At 36.1% G+C, this 11,297-nt stretch overlaps 1 pseudogene; it reads right to left on the bottom strand.

Annotated features, from left to right (window-relative positions):
• Positions 1–6,429: 6,429 nt before the first annotated feature.
• LOC120863811 lies at positions 6,430–7,387 on the bottom strand (annotated as a pseudogene).
• Between the last annotated feature and the right edge of the window lie 3,910 nt (positions 7,388–11,297).

The raw sequence follows: 11,297 nt of genomic DNA, 5'->3' as shown, positions 1-11,297 counted from the left end.
AACAAATCTATAAACAAGCTATTAGCATCTTCATTTCACAGATGTGAATAGTTTTCTCATCTTTAAGACCGTGATGAAAGTGTATTTTTATAGGATGTTATGAGAATTAAATGATAAGCTTCATGTAAAACAATTAGCAAAATATGTGGTTGCAACACAGTGTACATTATTATTTTCATGTTAATGTAGACATAGAAAAGGCTTTATCATTATAGGTATGAAAGAATAGATCTTAAAAATATGCTTAGCACATTTAATTTTTTTTATTATACCAAACTTACAAAAGCTAGAGTGAAATTTTTAATATTAATATCTAGCTGATGACTTTCAGCCTCTATTTCTTTAGTTATCTCTAGAGTTAGCCTCTAAGTCTCAGCAGAATTAATTTAAATGTACTGATTTAAAAAACAAAATGCTGAAATTGCTCATCAGAAGTAGGAGTGCTGTTGCTAAATAAGAATTTAATATATGAAATCCATAGGAAGATACAAATTTTCCACTTTCTTTCTGGAGAGCCTAATCTAATACACCTTTAGTCATATCCAGAGTTAACAAATGATGATAATTTTGCCATTTTGCTAGTCTAAGTGATTCCGCATTACAGAGATGAAACCTTTCTTCTCCCATTGTGGAGAAAAATTCTTGACCTGCCCCCAAAGCTAACCTGTCATGAATTCAAAACATATCCAGGTTCTGTTTTCATATATTCACATATAGTTCATCCTATAAACATATGTATTTTGAGATGTGAATTGCTTATTCACTTTCAGTTCAGTTCTGTGGCTCAGTCATGTCCGACTCTTTGGGACCCCATGGAGTGCAGCACAACAGGCTTTCCTGTCCATCATCAACTCCCAGAGCTTGCTCAAACTCATGTCCATCAAGATAGTGATGCCATCCAACCATCCCATCCTCTATCGTGCCCTTCACCTTCTGCCTTCAATCTTTCCTAGCATCAGATCTTTTCTAATGAGCCAGCTCTTCGCATCAGGTGGCCAAAGTATTGGAGCTTCAGCTTCCACATCCGTCCTTCCAAACAATATTTAAGGTTGATTTCCTTAAGGTTTGACTGGTTTGACCTCCTTGCAGTCCAAAGGACTCTCAAGAGTCTTCTCTAACACCACAATTCAAAGACATCAGGTCTTTGGTGCTCAGCTTTCTTTATGGTGCAACTCCCACAGCCACACATGACTACAGAAAAACCATAGCTTTCATTATATGGAGCTTTGTTGGCAAACTAATGTCTCTGTTTTTTAATATGCAGTCTAGGTTGGTCATAGCTTTTCTTCCAAGGGGCAAAGGTGTTTTAATTTCATGGTTGTAGTCTCTATTTACAGTGATTTTGGAGCCAAAGAAAATAAAGTCTCTTATTGTTTCCACTGTTTCCCCATCTATTTGCCATGAAGTGATGGGACCAGATGCCATGATCTTTAGTTTTTTATGTACTCTGCATACAAGTTAAATAAGCAGGGTGACAATATACAGCCTTGACATATTCCTTTCCCAATTTCCAAAAAGTCTGTTTTTCCATGTCCGGTTCTAACTGGTGCTGCTTGACCTACATACAGATTTCTCAGGAGGCAGGTAAGGTGGTCTGGTATTTCCATATCTTGTAGAATTGTCCTCAGTTTGCTGTGATCCGTACTAAAGTCAAAGGCATTAGTGTAGTCAATGAAGCAGAAGTAGGTGTTTTTCTGGAGTTCTCTAGCTTTTTCTATGATCCAACAGATATTGGAAGTTTGATTCATAGTTCCTCTGCCTTTTCTAAATCCAGCTTGAACATCTGGAAGTTCTTGGTTCACTTACTGTTGAAGCCTAACTTGGAGAATGCTGAGCATAACTTTGCTAGCATGTGAGATGAGTGCAATTGTGCGGTAGTTAGATGATTCTTTGTCTTTGTCTTTCTTTGGGATTGGAATGAAACTGGACTTTTCGCAGTCCTGTGGCCCCTGCTGAGTTTTCCAAATTTGCTGGCATATTGAATGTAGCACTTTAACGCATCATCTTTTAGAATTTTAAATAGCTCAGCTGGAATTGCATCATCTCCACTGGTTTTGTTCCTAGTGATGCTTCCTAAGGCTCACTTGACTTCATATTCCAGAATGTCTGGCTCTAGGTGAGTGACCACACCATTGTGGTTATCCAAATCATTAAGATCTTTTTTATACAGTTCTTCTGTGTATTCTGGTCACTTCTTTATATCTTCTGCTTCTGTTAGGTTCATAATGTTTCTGTTTTTTATTGTGCCCATCTTTGCATGAAATATTCCCTTGGTGTCTCTTATTTTCTTGAAGAGCTCTCTGGTCTTTCCCATTCTAGTGCTTTCCTCTATTTCTCTGCATTGATCACTGAGGAAGGCTTTCTTATCTCTCCTTGCTATTCTTTGGAACTCTGCGTTCAGATGGATGTATCTTTCCTTTTCTCCTTGCCTTTTGCTTCTCTTCTTTTCTCAGCTATTCACTTTAATTGAGATTAAATTTATTTATCCTGGCTTGTAATATTAGAGATTTGAAGCATTTCCAAGATGTACTATTATAAACAACATTACACAAATATGAAAGTGAAAGTATAAGTTGCTCAAACATGTCTGCCTCTTTGTGATCACATGTGATCACATGTGATCACCATGCAATACTGAAATGGGTCCCTCCTCCAGGGGACCTTCCTGAGCTCAGTCAGTTCAGTTCAGTTGTTCAGTCGTTTCCAACTCTTTGTGACTCCATGGACGGCAGCATGCCAGGCTTCCCTGTCCATCACCAACTCCCAGAGTTTGCTCAAATTCATGTCCATCAAGTTGGTGATGCCATCCAATCATCTCATCCTCTCTCATCCCCTTCTCCTCCTGCCTTCAATCTTTCCTGCATCAGGGTTTTTTCCAATGAGTCAGTTCTTCACATCATGTGGCCAAAGTATTGGAGCTTCAGCTTCAGCGTCAGTCTTTCCAATGACTATTCAGGACTGATTTCCTTTAGTCTAAACTTCCCAACCTACTTAGGCTTATTTCCTTATTTATGGAGAATATTTACCTAGAAACCAAATTGCTAGGTCATAGGGAATTTGTTTTTCACCTTTACTGGATATCGATATATTTCCTTTTATTTATTTGAAGTATAGTTGATTTACAGTGTTGTACCAATCTTTGCTGTACAACAAACTGATTCAGTTAAATTTAAATGATTGAATTATTCATATATTTCATGAAATATATGATAGCTTCCATTTTTCAACAAATTCATCAGTACTATGTATTGTCAACTTTGAATTCCATGTCAATCTGATGAATATGAAATGCATCATGCCTAAATATGTATTTTTTGATTACTAGAGAAGATGAATATTTTGTATTTATAGGCTTTGGGTTTCCTTTTCTCTGTATGATCATTTTCCTGTTTGGCTTTTTATTGTTTGGTTCTTCTTATTATAGTCATCATGTGGTCTAGATACTAAATATGATTCATCTGTCACATTTTTAAGTTTATCATTATATCCTGGGTAGTTTTCAGTTTAGAAGTCATAAATGTTTCTGTATACCAATATTTTCTTTAAGGTTTTGGGGTTTTTTTTGTATCTTGGTTAATAAACCATTCCTTGATCCAAATTACTAAGATAATTTTCCTCCTGTAGTTTTTAAAAATGTGTATGTATCTTTACATTTAGTTGTTTTTTTTCTCATTTGGAGCATTTTGTTTTGCTCTTTGTGGTAGAGAGTTACTCATTTTTAAATCTGTATGGCAAGCTGATAGTCCCAGTACTGCATATTGCTATATCTGTGTTTCCTGTACTGCTTTGTAATATTTTCATTATATATTAAGCCTCCTTGATAATTCTAAGCTTTCTACTGTTTCATTGACCCATTTGTTTGTATAGTACTGAGAGTACTATTTATTAAACAGTATAGATTTGTATGTCTCAATGTAAATGTTCTACTTTGTCAAAGTATATTTGGCTAGCCTTAGGCTTTGCTTCCATAAAACTTTTAGTAAAAGTATGTCAAGATAGATTATTTAATAATTTTTTATTAGAACTTGTGTGTATCTGTCATCTTAATATGCCAAGTATTTCTGCCCATCATTTCTTGTCATTAATTCCAAGATTTTTAATGTTTTTCTATAACATTTTGTAATTTCCACCTTAAGATCAGGCATATATTTTATTGCATTTATTTTTAACATATTATGTTTTGTTGTTATGATAAATGAGATATTTTTTTCTATTAAATTTTCTATTTGGTTAGTGATAGTGATTAGAAGCATCATTGATTTTGTCTGCTGATCTTATATTCAACAATGTTGAACAATTTACAAATTCTATTCTCTATAGATTTTCTTGAATTTTCTATGTAGACATTCATGTTGTCTACAAATAATGCATTTTATCTTTACTTTTCTATATATTTTCATTTTGGTTAGAAATTTCAGTATATTACTGAATAGCTGTAGGGTCATCCTCACCTTTTCCTGATTTATGTTAAATGTGATGCTTGCCATGGATTTTATTCTCTATTAGACTAAGGAAGTCTGCTCTAAGCTTTCTGATAAATTTTATTATGAATGTGTGTAAAATATTATCAACTGATTGTTTTTGCATCAGTAGAGACAATTGAGTTTTTTTTCCCTTTACTCCATTAATACAAATCACATTTATTGATTTTATCATATAAAGGCATCTCTACCTAGCTGAAATAAACCAGTGATAAAGAATCTGCCTACCAATGCAGGAGACTCTAAAGATGTGGGTTTGATTCCTGATCAGGAAGATTCCCTGCAGTAGGAAATGGCAACACACTCCAGTATTCTTGCATGGAAAATTTCATGGTGAGAGGAACTTGGCAGGCTATAGTCCATGGGGTCACAAAGAGTTGGACATGACTATGAATGCACCCACACATCATTATCATATATATTATATGATTCTGATAAATTGTTATTATTCTTAGTTTACTGTTGGGTCTTACTATTATATTAATATGTTTATGTCTGTATTCATAAGTGGGATTAGTTTATTATTTATTACAACTGCCTGTTTTTAACGTTAATCTCATGAAATGAATTAGGTAGCTTTACCTCCCTCTTTTATTCTTTCACACTTTTCCTTCTTTCTTTTTTGGTTTATTAAAAATACTGAAACAGATTATCTTGCAACAGTACATGGTAAGGCAAGAGGATCTGACTACTAATTGTTTGTAGTGATTATTCAGGGTTTCTGAATTTCTTTCTAAGTCAGTATTAATAAGTATTGTGAAGAGAACTTCTGTTTCCATTGTCTGAAGTTTTCTTGACATAAAATTGTTCATTGTATGTGAACCATGTTTCTTTTAACTACTAAAATTTGTTATTTGTATTAAACTATTTTTTGAATGATTTACTGAATTATTTTCTGAGTGCATTGACTTTTTCAAATAAATTGCTCTAATATTTGCTTATTTGATTGACTCTTTATTAGTTTATCAGTTTTGCTCTCTTTGTGATTGTTTTGCTCTTTTATCTTCTATAGGTTTTCTTTCTAGTTTTTCAATTTTAATTTTTGCTATTTGTTCTGTATATTTTACAATTTCCACTTTAATTTGTCAGTTGTTTGTGGATGTGATTCATAGTTTCAAAATATATGATCAAACTAAAAAATATAATTTATTGCTAATTTAATTGCAGTAATGGCTAGAATGCTTTCATTTAATATTTTTCTACCTAGCTTCCCCATTAATTTTGCCAACATTGTACTTTACTGTCTCCTTTAACAATATTTTACTTTTATAATCAACCATTATTTTTTCCATGCATTTTCCTATTATTTCAGAGCATTAGTTTTATGATTTTAAAAATCTGCTTCAAAATTGAAAATGTAGAAAAGGGCCTATGGTGAAATTCTCCATCATTTTGTTCTATCTAACCAGTTCCCTTCTCCTCGGAAAGTTTCAAAATTATCAACTTCTTAAATATATGGAGGTAGTTAATCAGGGAAATATGTCATTAAGGGCAGAGAAAAGTGTATATGTGCAGTTAATAACCCCTAACTTGAGGGGATATAAAGATGAAATAAAGCATTGTGTATAAATATGAAAGTACTTAATATAACAGACACAATACATGTTCAAGCAATGAGAAAAATATGTACAGATTGTATTAATTTTTTTTTTGGTTTATGTCATTTTATTGAAGAAATATAAATGAATTACTAGTAGAGCTATTAGTTGATCACTCATCCATTGACAACTTGCATCATTTATTCAGTGATACATTAAACATAGTATTGGATTAACTATTAGCTCCAAGCCTCCTAACAATTTAAATGGAAGTTACATGTTTTGAGACCCTATTTTGGAATACAAAGGGTGTTTGACTTCTTGTATCCATTCACTGCAGAACAAGAACAGTTCATTCTTTTATTGACATGCATAAAATACATCATATTTTCTGTTCTTCTGCTGCTATAAATTCAGTATCAGTTCTCCAGCCACATCGGTTATGAGTATAAAGTATATCATGTAACCTCAAATCTCTAACAGTGGAAGGCTTAAACCAGAATGGATGCTGCTAGAATAATGCTGCTTCCTTTGATGTGACAACTCAGAATTCATCTCCCTCCGTCTCAGATGATTCTTCAGTATGTTAGAGCAGTGAGGAATGGTTTTAGTCTCATAATGAAGTTAGGGTGAAGACACTGGCCACATAATACATATGCTCCATTTTTTAAAAAATTCTGAATCTTGGGCAACTCTTCTCTTGTAACTATGTTACAGTTTCTAAAAGCCAATATTATCTAAAGCTGGAAGAACTTAAGTCTTCTCAGATGAACATGTGAATGAAAGGAGAAAGGTAACCAAAAAATAAAATTAAAAAAGATGAGGTCTGATAGGGGAGCAGCTGGATAAGAAAATCAAAAAAGGAACAGTAATTTAAAGTTTATTCCAGCTACAAGGCAGGTTATTCTGACTTTAAGGAAGCATCACATGGCATACTTCTGAGTCCATCCCCTAGATATTCTGTTGTACTTATCTCTGTCTGTTTTATAGATCCATGCAATCTCTGGCACTAGGGGGTCATCTGGGTTTGGATCACATAGCAGTGAACAAATGGATAAAAGAACTTTAGAAATAGATAAAGCAGGAGACCACTGTGATCTTAGACCATTGAGACAAATGCTGCCATTACTGTTAATATTTGGATGATAAATTCTTGTTGTAAATGCAACCTGAGGTGGTTTGAATGAGTAGTTGGGTAGGAAAATGAATTGTCAAAAAGAATACACCTCCTTGATCTGGGCTGTCACTACGTCCCATAATTGTGGCTTGCCAATGAAACATATCATCCCCAACTGGACCTGCAGAACATTGTGCTGGAGGGTCACGGGCCAGATCACTAAGTCCCTCATTAATCCGTTTCAGCGCCATAGTCTGCTTTTCGTCTGGCTCCTCACTATCTTGGTTTGTGCTCGAAGGTCCAGCCAAAACTCTTTATTATTCTGGCGGCTTGGAAGGATTGTCTCAGTCTCACACTGGCTCTGCCAGACACAGGCGCTTGGTATTGAGGAGGTGATCTCAGGAGAACCTTGAGGTTGGTTAACAGGAATTGTCTGTATTAATTATTATTAGGGCAAATTTATGATTTTTATGGGAGGCGGAGAAGGCAATGGCACCCTACTCCAGTACTCTTGCCTGGAAAATCCCATGGTTGGAGGAGCCTGGTAGGCTGCAGTCCATGGGGTCGCTAGGAGTCGGACACGACTGAGCGAATTCACTTTCACTTTTCACTTTCATGCACTGGAGAAGGAAATGGCAACCCACTCCAGTGTTCTTGCCTGGAGAATCCCAGGGACAGGGGAGCCTGGTGGGCTGCCATCTATGGGGTCGCACACAGTCGAACAGGACTGAAGCGACTTAGCAGCAGCAGCAGCAGGATAGTCATTAGGAAAACAGATTCATCATCAGATACTCTTGGTTTAAAGTCTCTGCTTTGCCACTTCTAATTGTGTTGTCTTGGACAAGTAAGTTTAACCTCTCGAATTCTCAGATTTACTATGAAATGCTTATCACAATTATATTTAACCGATTAGAATTTTCACAATTAAGTGAAATCATGGATACAGAGTATAGACACCTAAATTATGATATTGCTTGTAAGATAATAGGCTCTTCTCCTTCTCCATCTCTTCCTTCTCCCCATCATTACTATCATCATACTAGTGATAGTAATTAGTGATAATTATAATTTTAGAAATTATGCTCTTTATTTGAAGGACCAGAAATTGATCGAGTTTAAACTGGTAAAATAGGCTGACTTTAGGAAATTTCAAGACTGACAGCGGTGTGGCTCTCCCAGCCTTAGGGCATTCAAACAGTTGTATTCAATTAGTTTATTGGGCGGAGAAGGCAATGGCACCCCACTCCAGTACTCTTGCCTCGAAACTCCCATAGACAGAGGAGCCTGGTGGGCTACAGTCCATGGGGTAGCCAAGAGTTGGACACGACTGAGCGACTTCCCTTTCACTTTTCACTTTCATGCATCAGAGAAGGAAATGGCAACCCACTCCAATGTTCTTGCCTAGAGAATCCCAGGGACAGGGGAGCCTGGTGGGCTGCTGTCTATGGGGTGGCACAGAGTGGGACATGACTGACGCGACTTAGCAGCAGCAGCAGCAGCAGTTTACTGGGAGTTTTTAAATTGTGTAATATAAAATATATTAGTGCCCATTTTACAGAACATGAAAACAGAACTATGTAAATGACAGACAGTCAATCTGTGGATTCCTAGGGGACCTTGGAGATCATGGGGGTTACAGCCGTGTTAACAAGTACTGCCTTATACAACTTTCTGTGTCTCCACAACACTAGTTCCAGGCAAGACCACAGCTTTAAGGTATGCATATGGTGGGTGGGAGAAGACTGGGGTAGATGGGGAAGATTGATCTAGGTAGGAGGTAGGCTGATTGCCAGATTCCCCAGGGTGATAGAGAAAGCTTTTTGTTATAATTTAATAGAAAGTCTTATGCCAAAAATGTTCCCATAAATAAATACATATGTTGGTTCTTGTTGAAAAATGCAAATCAGATGGTTTTGATGTTTTAATGCTTACTTGAAATACCTTAAAGTACAATCACAAACATTTATGTATGTACATATATACATTTCAATGTATACCACATTAGGCACATAGAAAGTGTTTTATAAAATGGCATAATAAGACCCCACCAGTGTCCTGACATCAGGCTGAAATTCAAATCAAATAATGCAACCCTGGAAGCACTGTGGGAACTTTCATCACCATAGCAAGTATTCATCAGACTTCACCTCAAGCTGTATTTGAAAAATCATAGTCCAAAACAGACAGAAACATACATCTGGTTTGTCTGGCTGCATCATTCCTATTCTAAAATGTTATAGTCTTATACTGGGACATATGAAATACACCAGTATTGGATCCAAACTCTGACTCTTCAGTATCTAGTAGAGCTGACTTGATCTTTCTTTTCTATTGTGAAGCAGAAATTATAAAAACTGTCTGAGAATTAGGGTATTGACATTAATTATGGAAATCTGGTAGTTAAACTGAACTAAGATTGTCCATTCTTCATAAAACATCTGTAGAACACAGTGGTGCTCTTTGGATATTAGTTGATTGGCATAGATGACAAATATATACAATTTGCTTTGCTGAAACTTTCCTGACATAACCAAAATGTTTTCTGAGTTATGGTGGCCAAAGTACTTCTGAATAATGCATTCATGGCAATGAAAGATTGCTTTTTAAGGCTACTGGCTGACCAGCAAATTGCAAATTTTACCAAATACAATGTAGATTGATGACAGATTTTATCTTTGAATTATAGGGTAAATCAACATTTAACTTTTTATGGAGAAGTGACTAAAATCAATAATACTGATGACTATAATGATTGCCATTATTGTTACATACATTGTAACTGCTACATAAGTCTTGGTACAAAAAAATACATACTAATTACCCACAATGACACCATTAAGTAACTTAGAAGTGGTCAGAGAGCTACGAAATAGTCAAGTTGAAACTTAATAATGGGCACTATGTTCAGCCTTAAGAAAAGAACGCCTTTTCCTACTGGGGAGTAATTTATCATCTATTCCCAAATCAAACGAAGTGTTCAATAAAATAACATGTTATGACCCTCTGATGCACATTTTTATTGCTTAGAATGAAGTGCCAATGACACCAAATAGTTTATGTAACTATCTCACAATCTGACTTTCCTCAAAAATGTTCAAGTGAAGCACAGGAATAACTTAGCAGAAACTCTCATAATCACAAATTGGAAAAAATAGCTCAAGTCCATATTTTAAAAATGGCAGAAGGTAGTGTCAGCTCTCTAAACATATTTCAGAGCCTCAGGAAAGAAATATGAAAGACTATTCATTTACAATATTTAAAGAGTGCATGGGTGATCAATCATGTCTGACTCTTTTGCGACCCCATGAACTGTAGCTCACCAGGCTCCTCTGTATATGGGATTTCCCAGGCAAGAATACTGGAGTGGGCTGCTATTTCCTCCTTCAGGGGAGCTTCCTGACCCAGGGATTGGACCTGCATCTCCATTTGCCAACAAAGGTCCATGTAGTCAAAACTATGGTTTTTCCAGTAGTCATGTATGGATGTGAAAGTTGGACCACAAAGAAGGCTAAGCACCAAAGAATTGATGCCTTCAAACTATGGTACTGGAAAAGACTCTTGAGAATTCCTTGGACAGCAAGGAGATCAAACCAGTTAATCCTAAAGGAAATCAGCCCTGAATATTCATTGGAAGGACTGATGCTGAAGCTCCAGTCCTTTGGCCACCTGAAGAGCCAACTTATTAGAAAAGACCCTGATGCTGGAAAAGATTGAGGACAAGAGGAGAAAAGGATGACAGAGGTTGAGATGGTTTGATGGATCGTCAACTCAGTGGACGTGAGTTTGAATAAACTCCAGGAGATAGTGAAGAAGAGGGAAGCCTGGAGTGCTGCACTTCATGGGGTCTCAGAGTCGGACATGACTGAAGGACTGAACAACAAGTTCTCCTTTAGCAAGTGAACTGTTCACCACTGTACCAATATTTAAATATCTATTTAGATATTATGTGCTGTATTAAGTGATAGAGATGAATAAGGTAAGCCTTTTGCCCTCAAAGAGCTTATAGTCTAGTGAAATGAAGTAGGACTGAGTATGCTCACCCCTGTCTAGGAGTGTACAGGTGGGGAGGGGATGCACTCAGAGGTCTGTGTAGTCTTTAGCACCGAGGTCCATGAACACTTTCATGACTGCTAAAGCTGGAGTTAGTATTTACCAGGTTAA

Source organism: Oryx dammah, unplaced genomic scaffold (genome assembly GCF_014754425.2).
Source record: "Oryx dammah isolate SB20612 unplaced genomic scaffold, SCBI_Odam_1.1 HiC_scaffold_1, whole genome shotgun sequence".
NCBI lineage: Eukaryota > Metazoa > Chordata > Mammalia > Artiodactyla > Bovidae > Oryx > Oryx dammah.
Note: the sequence above shows the minus strand (reverse complement) of the source record. Positions and strands in the feature narration are given on the sequence as shown.